The 23,658-nt window shown below is 35.9% G+C and overlaps 1 pseudogene; it reads right to left on the reverse strand.

The window, feature by feature from the left end:
- Positions 1 to 23,658, reverse strand: part of LOC107568694 (neurogenic locus notch homolog protein 2-like) — a 147,890-nt pseudogene that overhangs the window by 7,978 nt on the left and 116,254 nt on the right.

Consider the following 23,658-nt stretch of genomic DNA (forward strand, 5'->3'; position numbering starts at 1 on the left):
AAGGTTTTGCCCCTTTCCCGGTTTTATTTTTTTTGCATATTTGTCACACTTGAATGATTCAGATCATCAAACAAAATTTAATATTACACAAATATAACCCGAGTAAATACAAAATGCAATTTTGAAATAATAATTTTATTTATTAAGGGAAAAAATAACTGTTCAAACCTGCCTGGCCCTATGTGAAAAAGTAATTGCCCCCTAAATCTAATAACTGGTTGTGCCACCCTTTGGAGCAACAACTGCAATCAAGCATTTGCGATAACTGGCAATGAGTCTTTCACATCGCTGTGGAGGAATTTTGGCCCACTCTTCTTTGCAGAATTGTTTTAATTCAGCCACATTGGAGGGTTTTCAAGCATGAATGGACTGTTTAAGGTCATGCCACAGCATCTCAATCGGATTTAAGTTCGGACTTTGATTTGGCCACTCCAAAACCTTAATTTTGTTTTTCTTAAGCCATTCAGAGGTGGACTTGCTGGTGTGTTTGGGATCATTGTCCTGATGCATAACCCAAGTGCGCTTGAGCTTGAGGTCACAAACCGACGGCCGGACATTCTCCTTCATGACGTTCTGATAGAGTACAGAATTCATGGTTCCATCAGTTATGGCAAGTTGTCCAGGTCCTGAAGCTGCAAAGCAGCCCCAGATCATCACACTACCACCACCATGTTTGACTGTTGTTATGATGTTTTTTTTATGAAATGCTTTGTTGGTTTTACGCAAGATGTAACGGGACACACACCTTCCAAAAAGTTAAACTTTTGTCTTATCAGTCCACAGAATATAATGGCTCTGACCGTGATTCGCTGGAGTCCCAAAGCCTTAGAAATGGCTTCATATCCATTTCCAGACTGATACATGTCAAATATTTTGTTTCTCATCTGTTCTTGAGTTTCTTTAGATCGCGGCATGATGTGTTGCTCTTTAAGCATGCTTCACTTTGTCAGACAGGTTCTATTTAAGTGATTTCTTGATTCAACAGGTCTGGCAGTAATCAGGCCTGGGTGTGGCTAGTGAAATTTAACTTAAATTTAACGCTTTCTAAAATAATGTGGTTAATCACAGTTCTTTCATGATTTAACAGGGGGGGGATAAATTTTTCATGCAGGACCAGGTAGGTTTGGACCGCTTTTTTCCCTTAATAAATGAAATCATCATTTAAAAACTGCATTTTGTATTTGCTTGCATTATCTTTGAGTAATATAAAAATTTGAAAAAATGAAAACAAGACTCTAAAAACCAAAACATTCATGAATATAAAACATTTTATATTCAGTACATCAGTCAATTTTTAGGTTCCAGGCTATTTTCTTTTTCTATAAATTGTGCTCTGTAAAATGTATATGAGAAAAGATGTTTAGAGAATGTTATATTTTGCATTTTGTATGCATACTAGTGCCTGCATTTAATAGCCCTTTATTCGAAATCAGATTTTTCAGGACTTTCACAGCTCCAGGAAACCTCCACCTTAACCAAACTTTGCACAAAGATTTGTACCAAGATTCTCAACTATGGTATGAAAGATATTAGAGAATTATTTAATATACTATTTTACTTTACACAATATGTTTGTAAACATGGCCAAAGTATAATAATTTTCATATAATATCTCATATTTCACATACATATTGATATATAATTTCTTTCCCTATTCAGAGGCATTTTTTCTTTACGTGGCAGCTTTAATGGCTTTCATATCAACATATCAGCCCTCAATCTGTTCTGAATCTTTAACATTATGCAAAACGACGGAAGCTGATTTAAAATTGATTGAGCTCTAATTTGTTAGTCTTTAAAATGTGTGCTTTTGTCCATTACCAAATGAGACAAGCTTTAATAAAATCGGCCTGCGAGTCATCAGTCCGCAAGTGATTTCAAATGAGAGTAAACACAAAGTGGGATGGGGGCGTTTGTTTTCCATTTGAGAAAATCAATCCAATGAGGCCTCATTTGGACAGACAATGCTTTCTCATTCCACAGCTGTCTGTCTGTCCGTGCATCTGTCCACCTGACACGACGAGAATTGCAAATAGCATTATCACCCAGGCTAATCAGAGACTCTGGACAGGGGGCTTATTCACATCCGAATATTGTCTTAGGAGGAAGAGATAATGAGATATGTTATGTGTTGGATGGGCCCTTTTATGCAGAATGTGCAATGCACCACAACACAATTTTAGCCCTTTAGTTCAGCGATAATGTTGTAGCAGCTGCTGCATAATCATCCACTCTGGCAGACCTTTAGAAAGAACCAAGAGAAACTGTGGAAATGTGTCTGGATCAGTCGGTGTATGGCATTTAAAATTATATTTTAAAATAAAGTAAGCAAATGTAAGTTTGTTTAACCAGCTCTTACTTGTTAGTGGTGTTTTGTTTGTGAACAAATTAGTGGTTTTGAATGAATTTAAGTGAACAAATAATTTCCAGTCTGATTGTTTATAGTTACTGAGGGTTTCTGCAGGTTTGATTAAGGTCCATTTAAGTCAAGTCAAGTCACCTTTATTTATATAGCGCTTTATATAATACAGATTGTGTCAAAGCAGCTTTAAAATGGAACAGGAAAATGGTGTGTTAATAATGTAAGAGGACAATAACAAGCAGTCCATTTTTCAGTTAAAGTCAGTTCATTGTTGATTCAGTGATGTCATCGTCCAGCTCAGTTCAGTTCTCTACAAGTGTCTGTGCAATCAAGCCGACAATATTGCCAGATATTAAGTGTCCCCAACTAAGCAAGCCAAAGGTGACAGTGGCAAGGAACCAAAACTCCATCGGTGCCAAAACTCCATTTAATACTTTTTAAAGACCTTTTTAAGACCAAGTAAAGAAACAAAAAAAAAAAAAAGGGAATAAATTGAAGGGAACACTAAGTCAATATGTTCTCTTAATGTAAATGTCTAGGGAGCAGTGTTAACAACACATCAAAGTTTCAATAGTTTGAAAGTAGGCTACATCTTCCAACCAATATCCGTCACTTTAATTAATTTAAAAAACAAAACAAAACAAAACAAACAAACAAACAGCTCCCTATCACTACAATATGAAAAAAATTACACAACTTGATCAACCGTTAAAAAAACATAATTTTCCCCTAGAAGGCTTCATTTTACATTTGCACCTCAAGTAAATGTATTATGATTTAAGAATATTTAGGTATTGAAAAACAAAAATACTGAGGAAGTCGTTCATTTTAAGGAATGTATGCAATATTTAATGCCATGACTTTATGAATTGAATACTTTCTGCACTGATTTGAGACATTTAAGGCCTTAATTTACCATTTCCGAAAAGCATCTTAACATAAGTAGATCAAATAAACCGTTACCACCAATGGTCTCTACAATCAAATGCTGTTTCAATGCAGCCCTGGATAGGAAATGCTTTCCACAAGGCACCAAGAAATTAGGATGACAACAAGAGCAAAATTGTTGAACATCATACACAAAAACTTCAGGGGCCGGTTGCACCAGCTAGACGTAAAAAGCTGGGTGTAAGCCCTACGCTGGGCTTTGCGACGTCCAGCTTTACGATAAATATTTACACCTGCTGCACTAACTGAAACTACGATGAGGCACAGCTACGCCCGGCGTAGACAATGCGCGTCCAACGCTGACACGTTCTCCTGCGGTGATGGCTGAGACGACTTCACGCTGCAGTGGCTACAACTACTAATATAAAACTGAATTGCTTAAGACATCATAACAAGAGAAGCCACCGCGCCATGATTTCATTGAGTAAACATTTTCTAACAAGTCCGCGTTTTTTTATCTGAAGTCTCCCTGCACATTCCCAAGACAGATTTCATCAAGGTTAAGTAAAATATAATAAATGTAATACAATGCTTCTCTCTAGAGTTATCTTTGTAGCTGACTATCAAGTTTGTGTACAATGAATGTCTTTCCTGAGGTAAATGTGACTTTACATGACATTTCGTGTTTTACTGGCGTCTTTCTGTGGCTGAAAACAAAAAAAACACGTTCATAGTTTGTATTTTGTGATAAAATTGACAGAATTTGAAAGTTGATCATTTATTTCTGATTGAAAGTGACAAAGCACAAAACTTATTGCGATTATTGGATGGCAGGCACGATACAAATAATGAATGGAATATTTCCAAGCATTTACACTGTCCTCCCAAACAAGATGTCAAATGGTTCAGTTTCTTTTAATAATCCCAGTTCATATGTAATATTTTACTGCATAATTATTACATGCTGTACAGAAATATATTTTGTATTCAATTACTATCGGCAGTGTGATAGGCTATAGTCTACACAGAGTTTCGCGATTGATATCGCTTATCCTGCCCGAAAAGACCATAAACATACAGTTCACGTCTGCAGTAATAATTAACAAACAGACATGAATCCTAAAAACGAATAATGTCCAAGTAAATCATGACTTTACACTTTACACCTAACTCTGACTAGGCGTAAGATTTAGTGTCAGACGTAGCACTACGCCGAGATGGTGCAACGGGTATAAATTTTACGCACGACTTAAAGCGCCATTTACGTCCAGCCTAGTCTTACAACCGGGTGTAAGTCCAGCTGGTGCAACCAGTCCCAGAAGTTCCATCTAGAGTCTTGTTTTTACCTGCATGTGAAGTTGGCCCCTGGTCCATCCACACATGTCCCTCCATTGAAACACGTAGCACTACGCCGAGATGGTGCAACGGGTATAAATTTTACGCACGACTTAAAGCGCCATTTACGTCCAGCCTAGTCTTACAACCGGGTGTAAGTCCAGCTGGTGCAACCAGTCCCAGAAGTTCCATCTAGAGTCTTGTTTTTACCTGCATGTGAAGTTGGCCCCTGGTCCATCCACACATGTCCCTCCATTGAAACACAGGGAGAAATTAAGAGACGTCTGCAGACACACATTCTGGTCAATCTCACAGTTCTTCCAAGTGAAACCTTCTGCGCATATGCAGGCATATTTGTCCTGAAGATCCACACATGGGCCTCCATTAAGACAAGGATGAGTCTCACACTCCTAACATAAAAAAAATAAATAAGGGAAATTGCAATTAACTTCGCAAAACAATATTATATTAATATCTAGGTCATGACGCCATAATATTTGTGATTCTTTTTGCATAATGAATACATGCACTGTACACTGTATGCACCGTATATCACAACATATAGTGTATGTGAACATTAAAACTATTTTTTCTCTCCGTTCCTAATGGATGTCAGTTTAATTAACCAAAATCCCATGTATACTAATGATTTCTTAACACACAACCAATATTTCAAGGACTGGTAGCCAAATGTTTACTATAATTCTTTACTGAATCACTTTTACTGCTTGATCATACCATTTTCCTAGGGCAGTAATACAGTTTTTACTGCATGCGTATAGCTAAATTTAATTACCTTTCTGTGATTTAAAGATGCTCATATAAAAGATATATGGTACATTAGTGGAGTTGATACTGTAAGTGAGTATACAAACAGAATGGCAGATCTTGTCCTATAGTCATTACGGGAGCAAGCAGCAGCTGATGATTTATTCCAAACAAGCCTCTGAAGTCCTCCAAACAGCCAAGTGTTTCGTCTCAGGGCTACATTTAAGGCCGTGCTAGGTATTAAATCAATTAGGGATAGAAGCATTTTAATCAGACACTTGTGTTTAGATGATCCTGTGGTTGTTATTCAGAAGAATAATCCCCAACATCTAAACCATGCAGGAATATATAGTACATATGTATAATATTCTGCTGGAGAATCTGAGTTTTTAAACTGGAGTATTCCTGTTGTAGGAATTATGAACAGCATAATATGGACACTGCAATAACTTTACGCATAAAATACATACACAATCTATTATTCTCAAAAAGCAAACAAACTTGCCATAGCATTGATAGAATTGCATAATATAATAACATGATTACTGTGCGTTAAATTACAGACTTTCCCCTTTCAGTTCTCAATTTCCATCTCTTCTCAGGAGATTACGGTGCTCCATTTCCCTTTTTAAGCATTCTAAAAATCTAACATAACCCGACAATATGTCTGACCTTTCCATCTTATCATCTTTGTTGTCACTGGAAGTTTAGAATATGAATCTAGGCCAGATATTTTATATTTCAGGAGGCCAGGTAGAACGAAGCTTACTCTCTTTCTCAGTCGCCTATAAAGTGCTTTTTTGATTTCTAAGTAGTGATATTTCTAGCCAATTCACCTTCACTGTTGCAACAGCCACCACTAGAGAAAAATTATTAAGGGATCTTCAAAATGAATAGTACTCATCTACAACTGGACATCGGACTAAAACATTTTGTCATCTGGTTTCTCATGCTATGATTTAGCTCAATTATGCTCTGATTAAGAGAAAACTAAAATCAAATATGTTTTGCTTTTATGGGACAGTGTAGAGCGCAAGCGGTGAAGATGTAATAGAATCTTTATTCATCACCACGCAGGTCCAGTTGAACTTGATTCAGTGACTTTTATATGTCCCCTTAGAACGCAGCTATGAACTTGAACAACCCCCCTGCTGCAACCTGGGAATAAGTGCCTTGCTCAAGGGCACAATGGTGATGGCTTATGGATTGCTCCTCACACTATAACAGCAACCTTTCAGCTGAACCAGTTTGAAAATTGAACCAATTACCAGACTTGACATTACAACCACTAGACCAGACCAGACCACTCAAAGACAAAAATTCTATTAACAACCAAAGTTATGTGGACTTACAAACAGAACTGTATATTACACGCCACCAATAGCACAACCTATCCGCTCCATTTGATAGTTATCATTGCTGAAAGTTTAAGACAAATCATCACATTTTTTAGGAAAAAAGGCACAGACAGCCACTTGTGGCAGTGCTGGATGTCAAATAGTTGAAAATCCTGTCAATAGCGGGTCAAGTGATACTCAGCTCTTACCAATGAAAAGTATGTGTCAGAGCTCTTGTTCACAGACTCCGGTTTGTACTTGTGTGATGCTGTCTGTCCTAACAGCTTTACATGATAGTGCCCTGTCTCCACAATAAAATACGGCGGCCACGTCTCAGAGACTCACTGTCACTGTTAAACCTTGAACTTTGATTTCATTACAGCCTGGGGACTCTTTGAACAGACACGGCCTTCTCTGTCTGAAATAATGTGCATATTCATTTTGATTTATGATTCTGTAAATGGATGCACCATGTTTTATAGTCTCAAAACAGTTTGTATTTCTGCATACCCGCATTCTGTTTATTGAATTTCATATGCTAAATAACTTTCAGTTGAAGTTTCCTAAAGGAAATACCAGTGCTGGCAAGGCAGGGAGAGAGTAGTGTGTAAGCTTTTAGGTTTTGTCATTGTTATGACACTCACGTTTCTGTCCACTGTGTATGAGAATCTACATATGAGACACTGCCTTTGCAGTATAAGGCAGCTATATAGAAGATGCAATAAAAAGGACAACCAAAATTCACTATGCAAATGCATGTAAGACGACCAATGGGAATTCAATTGGCGTCATCGCTGTTGGTTGCAGAATGGACTCTTTTCACATGTAACTTTTTATATATATATTGAGCTCCAACAGAGAAAGACAAATCCATGATAGTGTTTCTATGACTTTCCAAAAAAGGAAAAAAATATTCAGAGATTGATGATGCTGGTCTGAAGAAAGATAGACATCAAATATACACTCTCAACGCAGCAGCGTTAAATAGTTTTTAAAAATTTGATACCAAGGTAAAAAAAAAAAAAATAATTACAAAAAAAGATAATACAAAAAAAACCTTTGCTAGATTTACATGTCATCACAGGTTCTTTGAACGCTGAACATTGACAATGTTATTTTTTTTTTTTTTTTAAGTATTCTTAAATTTCTTTACTGTTGATTATTCTTAAGCTTTAATTTGTTAATTTTTTATGTTTTTTATTCGTTCTGTACTTTAAAAATACTATATATAAAATAAATTCTATATTTAGAATGGAATGGTTTAAATATATACATACATACACAAACACACGCATACACTATATCTAACAATAATAACTCATGCTCTGATAACTTACAAGATGCACTGACAACCTGAGAAGCTCAAAAAGAACATGCTTACATTAATGTTGATCTCACATCTGTGACTGGTCCATCCAACCTCACACTGACAGCTGTATGCATCCATTTCATCCAGGCAACTGCAATGACAAAAGAGATTGTTTATGTGCCCTGACATGTGCAAATTCTGCATTCATTATTTATGATTTATGAGAGATGATTTTACATGTCGATGAAGCTGCAACCTCAACCACATTTACTGGCGCAGTGATTTCTGACAGAGGCTTTACAGTACAGTATATAAACACACCAGAACAGCAGGACTAATAAAACAACAAGCTTGTATAAATGATTTTCATAAGTGAGGGTCTTGTAAATAATATATGGTCAATTCATATTGTAAATGTTAGAAAGTCATGTTGTACGTGCCACTGCAACTCTCACACTCCTGCTGTCTTGATAAAGTCACATTGATGGTTAATTAATGTGCAAGTGCAACATTTACTAGGCTGTGATTAAACAGCTCATTTCCCGGTTTAACAGCTAATGTCGGGTGACAACCCGTATCTTTTATCCATCCTAAAAACTCATAAGCAGTATAATGGCATTATAAAATTTAAAGATGCATCTATTTATAAACCTGAGCATGTTTATCTGCATAAACTGTGTCTCCTTTCATTTCTAGATTTTACAGGGCTCAACAATAAAGATGGCCCAGGGCCAGCGTGAGAGTTTTGACAAGCCAGCATAGACATTTATTGATCACATATATTTGTTTTCATGTCTTACAAATGAAAGACTTTGGTTTTGCCTGATATATTGTGTATTATTACAACATGATGTACACACTGGCAAACAAAAGTTTGCAATAATTTGGAATCATTGGAATGATTTCATGCCCATAAGAAATGTTTTTGAGCATCAAATCAGCATATTAGAAAGTTTTCTGAAATATCATATGACACTGAAGACTGGAGTAAGATTGGAACAAAATTCTGCCTAGCTATCACTGAGATAAATAACATTTAATAATACAGGTGCATCTCAATAAATTAGAATGTCGTGGAAAAGTTCATTTATTTCAGTAATTCAACTCAAATTGTGAAACTCGTGTATTAAATAAATTCAGTGCACACAGACTGAAGTAGTTTAAGTCTTTGGTTCTTTTAATTGTGATGATTTTGGCTCACATTTAACAAAAACCCACCAATTCACTATCTCATCAAATTAGAATATGGTGACATGCCAATCAGCTAATCAACTCAAAACACCTGCAAAGGTTTCCTGAGCCTTCAAAATGGTCTCTCAGTTTGGTTCACTAGGCTACACAATCATGGGGAAGACTGCTGATCTGACAGTCGTCCAGAAGACAATCATTGACACCCTTCACAAGGAGGGTAAGCCACAAACATTCATTGCCAAAGAAGCTGGCTGTTCACAGAGTGCTGTATCCAAGCATGTTAACAGAAAGTTGAGTGGAAGGAAAAAGTGTGGAAGAAAAAGATACACAACGAACCGAGAGAACCGCAACCTTAGGAGGATTGTCAAGCAAAATCGATTCAAGAATTTGAGTGAAGCCAAAATCATCACAATTAAAAGAACCAAAGACTTAAACTACTTCAGTCTGTGTGCATTGAATTTATTTAATACACGAGTTTCACAATTTGAGTTGAATTATTGAAATAAATTAACTTTTCCATGACATTCTAATTTATTGAGATGCACCTGTATATTCAAATGGAAAATAGTTATTGTCAAGTAAACAATTAAGAGTAAACAGTTAGAAGAAGTAATAATAATACATCTATAATTAATCAATCATCTGAGATTTATTCTTGATTGTGCTGGAGGCTTAAGTATGCTTAAATATTTACAAATAATATCAGCATTTTTCTGAAAAAGTGTGTTTAACTTAATAGTTTATAGTTGTTAAGTTATATTATAGCTGATTTTCCAGAAATTAGTTATTAACCTGGACAGTAAAAAAAATATTCTTATTGTTGAGTCCTGTTAAATTCCTTATTATTACGTTGACAGCAGGCAGTCTACAACATATAAACACTTCAAAATGACAGAGCTGAGATGTTTTCCCAAGTACGGTTCCCGGGGGAAAATCTGTTCTACCCAAACTGTGACTATTTAAGGCATTAGCACTTTATGTAAAATCAAGTTATTACAGTAACTTGGTTAGATGCTCAAAGTGCAAGAAACAGCTGGTAATGACTAATTATGTTGTGTTTACTGAGTACCAGACTGCCAAACAGCTAATTGAGAGCGAGTTGGCAAGAAGGATTGCAAGCACATTTAGTTTTTTAAAAGACTCACAGGTACTGTCTCTTTCAGAATGGATGTGATGGCCATTTACAAAGCTCTCAATCACAGAGCTTGAAACACACATCGTTACAGCTCAGCAAGGTTAATGTACCTCCCATGAACACGGGTTGGATGAGCACTCATCAATGTTTCTCTCACAGTGATAGCCCATGAAACCTCTGGAGCACACACACTGGTAACTATTAAGACCGTCGATGCACCTCCCGTTGTTTCGGCATGGATTAGATTTGCACTCATCAACGTTCAGCTTGCACCATTTACCTTTAGGAAGAACAAAACCAATCCCATATAAATACATTACATTCAGCATTTAGAAATTCTTGTAAATCAAGGTGATCTCGGATATCAAGGTGAAAAAATTAATAAAGGTACGTGCATAAGAACAATGTGGTAAATTTTCGCAAAAACCCAAACCAAAATGCTGAGAAAAAAAAGATGAAAAGCAAGTCTAATAATTTTTTCAGTATGGATGAGGAAGTTAATTAGACTTAAGTTAAGATGAGGCTAACAGTTAATCAAATCTTTAATAAGGTTAAAAATCACATTTTCAAAGAATGTTCTATCAACATTTAATATCAGCTATCAACTAGCAGAAATATAGTTGCTTATGCCAATCCATAATTCTGAAAGCATTTAAAATTTGATTAGAAATACAAAATTTTACATCTAAAACCATTTTGTGAGGCATTCAAGGATCTTGTCATTGGTAGCATTGTATTACACTAGTCTACAGACTGTAGACTTTAGAAAACTATAGAAAAGACTATAGATAACTATAGAAAAGCTTTAAAATATGAGTATAGGCATTAAAATCTGTATAAGCATAAAAAAAGTGTATAAACAATAAATTTTTGTATTTATATAGTATTTGCACAGTTATCACAAAATAATTTTTTTTTATGATCGTCTACTCATGCTAAGTTTTATTTCAAACAATTGTAATTAATATTAATTTAAATTAATATATAAATTGATTTTTCCTCTTGATTTGTCTCAAACAGTAGTACAAATGGAGGTGTTCAATGGGAGTGTTTTTCGCACCAATAGTGGACATTTCAGGTATTTTTTACTTCAATTTGCAGGATATTTCTAATTTATGTATTTCGAAATGTGCAGTCACGCTTTTGTATGCCACTGGCACAGAGTGCATTATTCTCTAACCTGGATTTATGACCAAGTTGAATGACGTAAAATCCACTACAAAGAGGTTCGGTAACAAACACCCTAATAGGTCATAATTTACCTGGAAAAAAGTTTTATTTCAAACAATTGTAATTAATATTAATTTAAATTAATATTTAAATTGATTTTTCCTCTTGATTTGTCTCAAACAGTAGTACAAATGGAGGTGTTCAATGGGAGTGTTTTTCGCACCAATAGTGGACATTTCAGGTATTTTTTACTTCAATTTGCAGGATATTTCTAATTTGTGTATTTCGAAATGTGCAGTCACGCTTTTGTATGCCACTGGCACAGAGTGCATTATTCTCTAACCTGGATTTATGACCAAGCTGAATGACGTAAAATCCACTACAAAGAGGTTCGGTAACAAACACCCTAATAGGTCATAATTTACCTGGAAAAAAGCTGTAAATTCAATAAGTTGAGAAGAGCCTGTAAAATCCAAAGGCGAGTAAGACTCCGTAGACACCCAGGAACAGGTTGACAAATGACGGAGATAAAAACGAGAGCCAAAGAGCTGCGATACTAAAGAGCAGACAGCCATTATTCTTCCTCCGTGTAACTACACAAACAAATGGAAGCATTTCCAAAAGCCCCGAGACATCTAACTAAAGAGCAGAAGCGATCTTTTAAACATTATGAATCATATGCTGATATTACAGGAATGTAAACTTAATTCACTCTTGACTACACAAATAATTCAGTCACTTCGGGCAAAAGCGATGCCATCACTCGCAGTTCAGGTCATGCACTGACAATAAATTAAAGCTTTATTTCAATTACTCACTGCTCAATACACAGCCAGCAAGAAAACAAACAACTACCCCTGGTGTTTCTCACTAAAGCTGTAACTACACAAACAAATGGAAGCATTTCCAAAAGCCCCGAGACATCTAAATAAAGAGCAGAAGCGATCTTTTAAACATTATGAATCATATGCTGATATTACAGGAATGTAAACTTAATTCACGCTTGACTACACAAATAATTCAGTCACTTCGGGCGAAAGCGATGCCATCAGTCGCAGTTCAGGTCATGCACTGACAATAAATTAAAGCTTTATTTCAATTACTCACTGCTCAATACACAGCCAGCAAGAAAACAAACAACTACCCCTGGTGTTTCTCACTAAAGAAGTTTTCAACTTTTCTTAGCACTGTTCTTCACGCTGAAGTGTTTTGGTGTGTCTCGAAGGCAACGTGGATAAATAAAAGGAACTAAAACATAACAATGAGGCAGATCATTAACATCTTCTAATTAAAGTGTTTTTCCCAATTGCTCATTCATGGACCGTTGTTAATTCCCTTCATATTGACCTCCTGGTTAAGCTGTAATGAATTTATTTCCCTGCGGATAGTCGTCCGCAAACACAACAAAGTGTCAGTGTATCGCCTGGGTATGAATTAAATGTAAAAATCTTATTAACCCCAAAACACGAACCGGGTTTTAATATTCAATCATGACATGCTGTTTGTAGTCAGCCATCAATCAAGTACTTCATATCTCACTGCTTCATACGACACTATCAAGACTGTAGATTGTAAGGAAGTGCACACCAGCCTCGCTTCATAGACAATACATTTACACTGTCAGCGCTCCTAATGAGATAATACAAAACCCTCTTAATCGGCATTTCCTTGTCTGATTTGACAAATAATGCGCCATCCTATCAGACGTTGTAGAATATGAGAAGCCAAGCAGGGGAGAGATTATAAAGCTGTTGGGTTAATCCTGATGTTGGCTTTCTTAAGGGTGCTCACTGTACTCATCTGAGAGGAGAAAAAAAATCATATAATCTTCTCCTCCACTCCTCAATTACTCCTCTCTGCAGGAACTTCTCAAACCCACAGTGAGTTATCAGATTTTCTATCCAAGAGACCAAAAAAAGAGAGAACTAGAGCAACACAAAGAAAGCCATTGAAGAAAAAAAGTATGAAAACGAAAAAATAAACACTACACAGAAGATAAAACAGGAGAGAAAGAGTTGTAAATCTCTAGCAAGTGCTTTGCAGCTTCAGAGAGCAAGAAACGGCTGAACAATTATCAAAAATCATAGAAAAAAATCATATAATCTTCTCCTCCACTCCTCAATTACTCCTCTCTGCAGGAACTTCTCAAACCCACAGTGAGTTATCAGATTTTCTATCCAAGAGACCAAAAAAAAGAGAGAACTAGAGCAACACAAAGAAAGCCATTGAAGAAAAAAAGTATGAAAACGAAAAAATAAACACTACACAGAAGATAAAACAGGAGAGAAAGAGTTGTAAATCTCTAGCAAGTGCTTTGCAGCTTCAGAGAGCAAGAAACGGCTGAACAATTATCAAAAATCATAACTGCTGAATATTTCCCTTGATATTTTAAATATTGATTAATTTCAATCAATAGAATTTAAATTAAAATATTTGTTTTACCGTTTAAAAAAATACATCTTTCAGTCATAAAATATTTCAAATAAATAATGTATTATTAAAACATTAAAAAATGTAATAATAAATAAAACATAACTTTATACATATGCATATTAGAGTCATGTAAAAACAAACTGTCATTAATAATAGCATTTAAAATAAATTGACACATTTAATGTTTTATTTTTTGAATTAATTTTTTTAACAGATTTGAATTATGAAAAATGTATTAATATGGCACTCATAGTCCTCTATATGGGGCAACTGCATGTCATAATCTTTATATACGCTATACATCTAAAATGCATCTAAAGCGATACGAATGAACTGCTATCGTGTAAGTTTACTAGCTTTAGATGCTACATCATCGAATAATATATCATACAGACATTGTATCAACTTTCTCTGCCTTTTTTCATGCAAAGCTGGCGATCACAATGAAGGAGACACTTACTAGATCTAAGCAAAATCACAAATAATGTTATTTCACCGAACGATGCACATTATATGGCATGCCTGAGCAAAACACCATTTCAATTTAAAAATAATTTTGCCGCAGATCAGCCACAGACAGGTCGGATGGCAGGCTACCGCATATTGCCTTTTGTATGTTTGATTCCACCTTCTCGAGAAGTTGCGATGCCGTTACATGTCTTATTAGGGCAAATATTTCCTCTGAGCCCCAGTTGGTTGAACCAATCCAGCTTGTTTTACCGTTTAAAAAATACATCTTTCAGTCATAAAATATTTCAAATAAATAATGTATTATTAAAACATTAAAAAAATTAATAATAAATAAAACATAACTTTATACATATGCATATTAGAGTCATGTAAAAACAAACTGTCATTAATAATAGCATTTAAAATAAATTGACACATTTAATGTTTTATTTGTTGAATTAATTTTTTTAACAGATTTGAATAATGAAAAATTTATTAATATGGCACTCATAGTCCTCTATATGGGGCAACTGCATGTCATAATCTTTATATACGCTATACATCTAAAATGCATCTAAAGCGATACGAATGAACTGCTATCGTGTAAGTTTACTAGCTTTAGATGCTACATCATCGAATAATATATCATACAGACATTGTATCAACTTTCTCTGCCTTTTTTCATGCAAAGCTGGCGATCACAATGAAGGAGACACTTACTAGATCTAAGCAAAATCACAAATAATGTTATTTCACCGAACGATGCACATTATATGGCATGCCTGAGCAAAACACCATTTCAATTTAAAAATAATTTTGCCGCAGATCAGCCACAGACAGGTCGGATGGCAGGCTACCGCATATTGCCTTTTGTATGTTTGATTCCACCTTCTCGAGAAGTTGCGATGCCGTTACATGTCTTATTAGGGCAAATATTTCCTCTGAGCCCCAGTTGGTTGAACCAATCCAGAATATATCCTCCAGCCTGAGCTCTCAGGGGACGCGTCCGATTCCTCAGATGAGCTCAGAGCTGAGAGGAAAGTAATGACTGGTGCAAGGCAGAGTGGGGCCTGATAATAAAAGAGGTTTCTGTGGGAATTAGGGCCCGTGTGTCAGGCTGAGCTCTCCAAGGAGTTTCTGTGCCTCTGAGATTTCCTTCTTTCCCCTCAGCAGGATGAGGATAAATTGAGGATACAGTACAAAAGACAAATGAAATTAATCTTCAAGCCGGCTGATGACGTTTGAGATTACACTTAAAAAAAAAACAGCATTGATAAGCGGGCTAGCAGTGTAATGTCCTTAGTATTAATAGGTGTTTGCATGTAACCTGAGGTTCTAGCACACGTGTTTAGATAAAACAGATACCGACATGTACAATGTCAATGTATCAACGTATCTAAAGTGTAAAGTCTTGTATGCACAGTATGTACAAAAGATGACTGAGACAACACAAAGACAGAGAAATCACAAATTAAATATAATATTGCTGTCGTTTTGCTTATATTTTACACTTGTTGAGCTTTACAATACCATTCAAAAGTTTAAGGTCTGTACATTTTTATTTAATTAAGGCTTCATTTATTTGATTAAATGTACAGTAAAAACAGTAATACTGTAAAATATTATAATTATAAATATTGTACAAATTAAAATAACTTTTCTAATTTAATGCATTTTAAAATATGATTTATATCTGTGACGGTAAAGCTGAATTTTCAGCATCATTACTCCAGTCTTCAGTGCCACTTGATCCTTCAGAAATTATTCTAATATGCTGATGTGGTCCCTTAAAGCATCCTTGCTGAATACAAGTGTTAATTTCTTAAAAGGGTGGTTGACTCTTTTTTTCTAGGCTTGATTGTGTTTATGGGGTGCAGTCTAACATGTGTTAATGTTTTGTTAAAAAAACAAACATTCTTTTTCACATAATTTACCTTTATTCCACACCGCTCTGTCCCTTCTCCTATAAATGCGCTGATCATTTCCTGCTTTTATGAAGCCCCTCCCTCAGAAATACGCGATGGGCTCTGATTGGTTAGCTAGTCCAGTGTGTTGTGATAGGCTAATCCGCCTCCAGTGCGCGTGTAAACGTCCCGCCCGTCTCCTCAGCGGCATGTGCTCCGGTTGTATTGTAAACAATGGCGTCGTCAATATTGCTTATCAGTTTGAGCCCGAATGAGATGCAGAGGATATTAGTGAAGAGGATCGCGCAGAACCTGTGCAAGCACGGCTCTTATTGGTATGTTTTTAGATTGTTGTTGTCTCATACTTTTAGATACGCTGTTATTTGTTAATGTAACTGCTTCTGTTAGCTTTTAATATACGGTTTTATCCTGATTAAAGCTTAAATACAGTACGACAACCGCACACGCGTCCATGTTTAAAGCTTCTCATAACTATGTGGAAATAAGTGTATAAATGGAACGGTTCATTGTTTGAGCTGAGCTGGTGATCTGAATGAGATATTTTGAGAGAGAGAGAGAGAGAGAGAGAGAAATGCAGAGCGTGTGCAGCGCAGGGCGACGAGAGGAACAGAATTGAGAACCGTTGCTTTAGAACATTGATTTGAAACTTGTGACTCCATTAGAATCATTAGAAGACAGAATCACGATTCATATATGAATAGATTTTTACGTGCACCCCTAGTTTTCTTCCTCTTCTCTAAAGCAGAGCAGCATGGCCTCGCTTCCTTCATTGCATATTCCCGGGGGCGGGGTTTGTGATGTCACAAACCCGGGAAGCAACTCGTTGTAGTCCCTACGAGCCATTTTTGTAGGCATTAAACTGCCAGAATTTTAAAAGGCGATATCTTCGTTTGCATTGACTTTGCAGATATTGTTAATGCTCAAACAGCAAAATGACACACTAATGTTAAAAAAGGGAAATAGCAATCAACCACCTAAAAAACTAATTACAAAAAATAAATGGCCTAACATCTAAATTAAATTATTTTAATCAAGAAATAAGTAACATTATTAAAGTGAAAATTATATTTAAAATCACTGAATCAAACTAAACAAATTAGGTTACACAAACAAATATAAATTTAAGGATATATCAGGCAGAGATACAGTATCTCCTTAAGGTAACAATTTCAGGTCACAACTGTTTACAGTATATAGAGAGTATTTATTTTTAAACTTTATTTTTATTAATCCCACCTGGATTTAATTCATAAGTATATTTGGTATTTGAAACGTTTTTTTTTTAAAATCTTTTTTTAATCCTTTACAAATAATCATTTACAAATAAACAACAGCCAGGATACAGGTTTGTTTCTGAGTACTAAACTTACTCACCTGTCAAGTTCAGTTTAGACCAGTTTTCAGAAGATTGCATGTTTATGAAGTGTTTACATTTTAGATGCTTTCAATATATTGACATTGTACAATTGCAGTGCTTATATCCAAACATACACAAATGAAAGAAAGCCCACAAATAAGGATGAGATCACCCTGGGGAAAGTGGAAAACTGTGAAAGAAAAAAAGACTGAGGAGACGAGGAAGTACTTGATTAAAATGCAGAGGATGAGGAGGAGGTGTTCAGTTAACTCAAGGTGAATCTGTGTATGTGAGTGTGTAGATATTTGTGGGAGTGTGCGATCTAATTAAAGTGGAAAATGTGCTGATGAGCTACCTGTGTGTTCTTTCCACTAAGAATCTGTCAGGCTGGGGAACACAGCCCATGTAGACACGATAAGCCCTGGTTTCTCTCATTGATTTTGTGTCCCGGGCTCTGGCCGATGGGGACATACCTGAGAAGCCAGTACGGCAGACACATATGAATCCCCCAGGTTTGTTGATGCACACAGAGTCATGGAGGCAGGGGGAAGCTTCACATTCGTTTACGTCCAGGTTGCAAAGCATTCCAAAATATCCGGTGACACAGTTGCATTGGAAACTGGAAATGCATAAAAATAACTTTATTAGCCAAATCTTATTTTTTAAATCCCTGGCTGAGTCTGTGACACAGATGTCTGCCAAACAAAATGGTACCATATCTGCATGAAGTGTTTTTAGGAAAACTGACAGACAGGAAAAAGTCTGATTGACAGCAAAAAGATCTGAAGCGTGTCTGTTAATCATGACTTTGGCTGCTGCTATCATTGGACAAAATGACTGACAAGCTGACTCGGTTTCAAGTCAAATACCCTGTCACCTGTCTAATCTGTGAGGACTTGGCCAGTTCAGTGGTTCTGTGATGGAAGGAATCTCTTGTAGCATATATTCACACTTTAATAGGGCATTTTGTGTCCCGCTGTGATTTTCGGCTGTCTTGTTTTGTTCACTTTAGTGTTCTTTTTTATATTTTCTCTTAATTCTGTACAGTATGTTCTGCTGGGCTTAGTACATTTTGTCTTTAAAGAGGTTTTTCCTTGATCTTTTGAAATAAAAGTGTTTAATACGCTATAAAAAACTGCTATAAATTTAAGATCTCCCCCATTAACTGAAACCTACTAGCTCTTTTCTAGCAAAAATGGCTTATTTACTTCTGTAAATTATGACACATACATTTATATATAAATAACACCACATTTTTAACAATTCAAAATTAAATTAAATTCAAACACAGCCAATGCATGTTCTTTTTAAAAGATAGGGCACCCATATCAGATCTGACAGCAAACTGCAACACAAGTAAGTAAAATATAGCAAAACTTCAACCAAACCAAACTGTGTCAACCGAAACCCTCCAAACTAAAATAATAATTTGCAATACCCCTTGAGAAGTTTTAATATTTTAACAACACATTCACATGTTTACGGTTCTCTGATGTTAATCACATGGCATGCAGGTAAAAAAAATAAAAATAAAATAAAATTAAAAAAATTTATCTTTTTAGTAAGTATGTTAGCTCTATTGTATTTCTGTTTTACTTTAAAAAATGGGGTTAGCAAAACCCTAGGCTATCCAAACATGCGCTAGATGGATATCTTTGGCTATTATAGCAGATTTTTTTCACATTTTTTGCAATGATATCAGCATTTTAATGTCAGGTTAAACTCTTAGTTTGATGATACAGAAAGAATGTGAAAAATGGTCATTAAAAACAATTAGTGTTTTTAGCGCAATAAACAAAAGGAAAACAAATTTAAGAAACACAAAAAGTATGTTGAGATCCAATGAAAAATATATTCTGTAGAACAATGTAAGTGTATTTCACATTTTTAACAGCTCTTGGGCACAAATCAGGCATAGGTAGAACATTTACTATAATAAAATGATATATTAGAGATGAATATGTTGCTTGCAAAAAGCTATCCTGCTAGAAAACATGATTATTTTCAATGTTCATCAATAAAAAAAAACAACATTATTTTGCAGCCAGACGTTGTAGTTACGACATCTACCAGCAGGGGCAATCTGGATCATGCAAACTAGCCAAACCTTGACCTCGTTGGTCTTGAACAAAATCCTGTATGCTGTAGCCTACAAGGAGTATCAAAGCAAACATCTGTAAACTACTATTGTCAGTAAACTACATACAAACACACCGACTTCTGACAGGACAAGGTAAAAGAGCTCCGCTGAGAACGATCTCCTCTAAAGCAAGCCCTGCTGTGTCAAAAGTGCACTTGTGTGGAAGAGAATAAGTTGTGAGCAAACGGAAACACCTGAAGTGAAATCCCTCAGACGGAAGCAATTCCGCAGGAACGCTGGGAGCAGATGATCACAGGGGAGCCCGTACATGATAGGAGACAAATTGGAGACAAACCATTTAGGACTCAAATTGGCCTCTGGATTCCTCTGCCCATATGTCGGACTGAACCAAGAGCGGCCCTGAGGCACCCATTAAAGCACAACGAGAAGAAGATCTACTGTAGAGGTGTGATGCGAACCTGCTGAACTATTCTCACTTGTGTTTAGACCAGCAGCTTATATATGTCAAGGATGAAAAAGGACCTTCATTATAAGCTGAAGCACTTTAGAAATAATACCAGCATCTCTCAAACGTGTCTCATTTCTAGACCGTCTTTGTACATAAGGAAATAGTTATTCTTTTAACATTTAAAGGAATTTAAACTTTTAATAATCTGGATGTTTTTATTTGGTATTACTGTAATGAATAAATTAAAATGTATACATATTTTAAAAACATTTAAATTATTAATTACAATGTTGTTATTATTATTAATAACGTATTATGATACTAATAAAACAAGGCCATTTTTGTTTAGTTTAAAATGTGTATTCTAATGATTTATTAAACAACTAATTTTTTTTTTTTAAGATCAGATATGAGCAAGAATTATTTTATGAGCAATTCTTGCAGTTAAAATATTTCAGGTCAGACTTTTCAACAAATGTTTCTCACTGCATGTTGACATTGTCTTGTGAGGTCTTAAAGGGATAGGTCACAATTAGTCACTATGCTGTTTAGACTGTTTACACATTCTGTTGGATTTTTGTGGTGTTGTTTGTTATTTTTAGAACTTGACAGACGTGATCACTGTGAACCATCATTTTGTGGAGGAAAAAAGTTACATAATGGCTTCTTTTGTGAAATAAGTTCTAAGGCAGGGGTGCCCAACCCTGCTCCTGGCGACCGACTGTCCTGCAAAGTTCAGTTCCAACCCTAATCAAACACACCTGAAGCAACTAATTAGGGTCTTCAGGACCACTTAAAAATTAAAGGCAGGTGTCTTTGATTAGAGTTGGAGCTAAACTTTGCAGGACAGTCGATCGCCAGGGGCAGGGTTGGGCACCCCTGTTCTAAGCAATAAATAAATTCATAGAGGTTTAAAACAAAATTGGAGGTGACTAATTAATGACAGGATTTTCATTTTTGGGTGAACTGTCCCTTTAACACAACACAGTGCCAGAGGGCAACATATCTGCTGAAACACAAACAAACACAACAGAGAACTAAAATTAGAAATAAAAGGCAAAAAGACCTGTAACTGTTGACCCCATCCACACAATGGCCTTGGTTCTGACAAGGTCTTGAGACACAGTCATCGCTATCAATTTCACAGCGAGTTCCCTCAAAGCCTGCAAGACAGATGAGATGGTCATGGATCAGTAAGTCTCACTGCTCCCTGAAAGCGTTAGGATCAATGATAACAAAGGCCCTTGGTGAATGCCATCTTAATGGAACTGTGCACCTCCCTATAGCCCATCTCATCTGCCAGGCCTCGCGCTCCTGGCGTCTCCTCTGAGGACTCTAGCGGCTCTAATAATACCTCAGTGCCTCCACAGATTAGGCTGAGGGCTCATGGTGGAAGTGTGGAGAGGATCTCGTTAAGATGGGGGAGACGGAGGAGGTGAAGTTCAGGGGCCTCTTTGCTCGTGTTCATTACGAGGATGAAGGGAAGGAGGGGGTGTAATCAGCTCAGGGCTCTGGTTGGGGAAAAGGTCCTGGGAGACGTGAATATTCAGCTCTTTGTCGGAGCACTGCCGCTGTAAGTTCATACTCTGCTCAGCAAGATACTTTGTGCCTGAAAAATGCTTCAGAGTCAAAATAAAATCAAAATGGAAATCTTTTTGCTTTAATAGGCGCTCCTCGTCTTATTGTGAATGAAAAAAGTGTTTGTACTGTAACCATAAATGGACATTTTAGAACTTGCTGCTTCCTCTGCAACAACTTTTCTTTTCAAGTTTTGTCACTTACAGTAGGACACACAGGATATTGGATATTGTAACTTTCAGAAGTTTGCGATCAAAAAGATTTATTAATTTGAAATATCAGTTTTCTATTTTAATATAGTTTTTACATTTTATTTATTCAAAGCAGAATTTTATCTTTTTATATTATTTTAATATGTTGATTTGGAACTCAAGAAGCATTTCCTATTATAAATTTTGAAAACAGTTGTGCTGCTTTCCCCAGGATTCTTTGATGAATAGAAAGTTCAAAAGAATATTGCAATATCTTGCGACATTATAAATGTCTTCACTGCCACTTTTGATCAGTTTAAAGCATCTTTTCTGATTAAAACTATTAATTTCTTGGGGAAAAAATCGACTAACTTTTAAACTTTTAACTATATAGTATAATTTAAAATAAATATTTTATATTATAATATAGCTATTGTTTTGGTAATTCTGTAAAGGGATTTTCTTCATGCTACATTCTCTATTTCACTTGGATTTAAATTAAATTACTAAACTGAGTGAGTAGCAAATTCTAAATGGCAAACATTGTCCAAATGATTGAATGACTCTTTAAAACAACATTTTTATGCATATATAATTATTGAATTTAATTTAATCTTTCACAGACCTTCTTGCTTTTAGCATTCTTGTGAGCTTATCGTCTAATTGGTTTAGCGTTGAGAGGAGATGTTGTGCAACAGTGGAAAGACAAAAGAGAAACCTCCAGCATTGCTCATGTTTTCAGAAACGTAATAAGCTTGATTTCATCCCGAGTCACCACAGCATAAATTTACAGTTCCAGTAAGCACACTTTATTTTCTAACACATGCAGCAGAACATCTACTGTACCTTATCTTCTTCGAAGCGTTTCAAAGCACAGGCTGCTTTCACACATTAGAGATGACTCATAACAGCAACAATAGAAAGCCAAATGAGTATACGCTCTATCTGCATTTAATGCATGCCATGAATTATTCCCTCAAGTGTTAGAAGCGTCTACAAAAGGTTTGTTAAGGTCAAGTGATACTAAACAGAATATCATAACGCAGTGATAAATTTTAAAGACATTTAACATTGAAAATTTAAAGAAAGGAGAGTTTTGAGGGCACAAACCTTACTGTAAACTCATCAATACACGATTTCTGATAGGAAGTGTACAAGTTTTTCCAATGATTTCCAGAGTTGGCTGATTTGAACTGGCATCAACCCCCAATCTCATTCCATATATCATCCTTCCATTAGATTCTAGCAAACACAAGCGAGAATTGGGTCTCTGCCACTTATGGATGCACAGTACAATATCTGCTGAATTATATACAGCTGGCACCCGCCCATGATGAACTGTCAATCACAATGTCTCTAGAGACAATTTGGAGTGTCAACATTAATGCATCTGCAGCAAGAACACACAGTGAGACTGGAGTTTCTTCATTGTCAAAACATAGAGCAAGATACCTGTGGCTTGCACAAATGTTCCATCATTCTTTCCCAGCATCCTCTGTGCTCCCCACAAAGCCTTGCAGGTAATCCCTGGGACAACTCATCCTTCCAAAGTAAATATGAGACTAGTTTGAAATTTAGCCATGTCAACACAGCCATCTTGGCTTGTCTTGGTGTTTGAAGTTCACTGTTAGTCTTGAGACACTGAGAAACAAGTAAGTCTGAAAACAAATAAAATCTGCA

This window comes from Sinocyclocheilus grahami, unplaced genomic scaffold, assembly GCF_001515645.1.
Source record: "Sinocyclocheilus grahami isolate Dianchi unplaced genomic scaffold, SAMN03320097.WGS_v1.1 scaffold1274.1, whole genome shotgun sequence".
In the NCBI taxonomy this organism is placed as follows: Eukaryota; Metazoa; Chordata; class Actinopteri; order Cypriniformes; family Cyprinidae; genus Sinocyclocheilus; species Sinocyclocheilus grahami.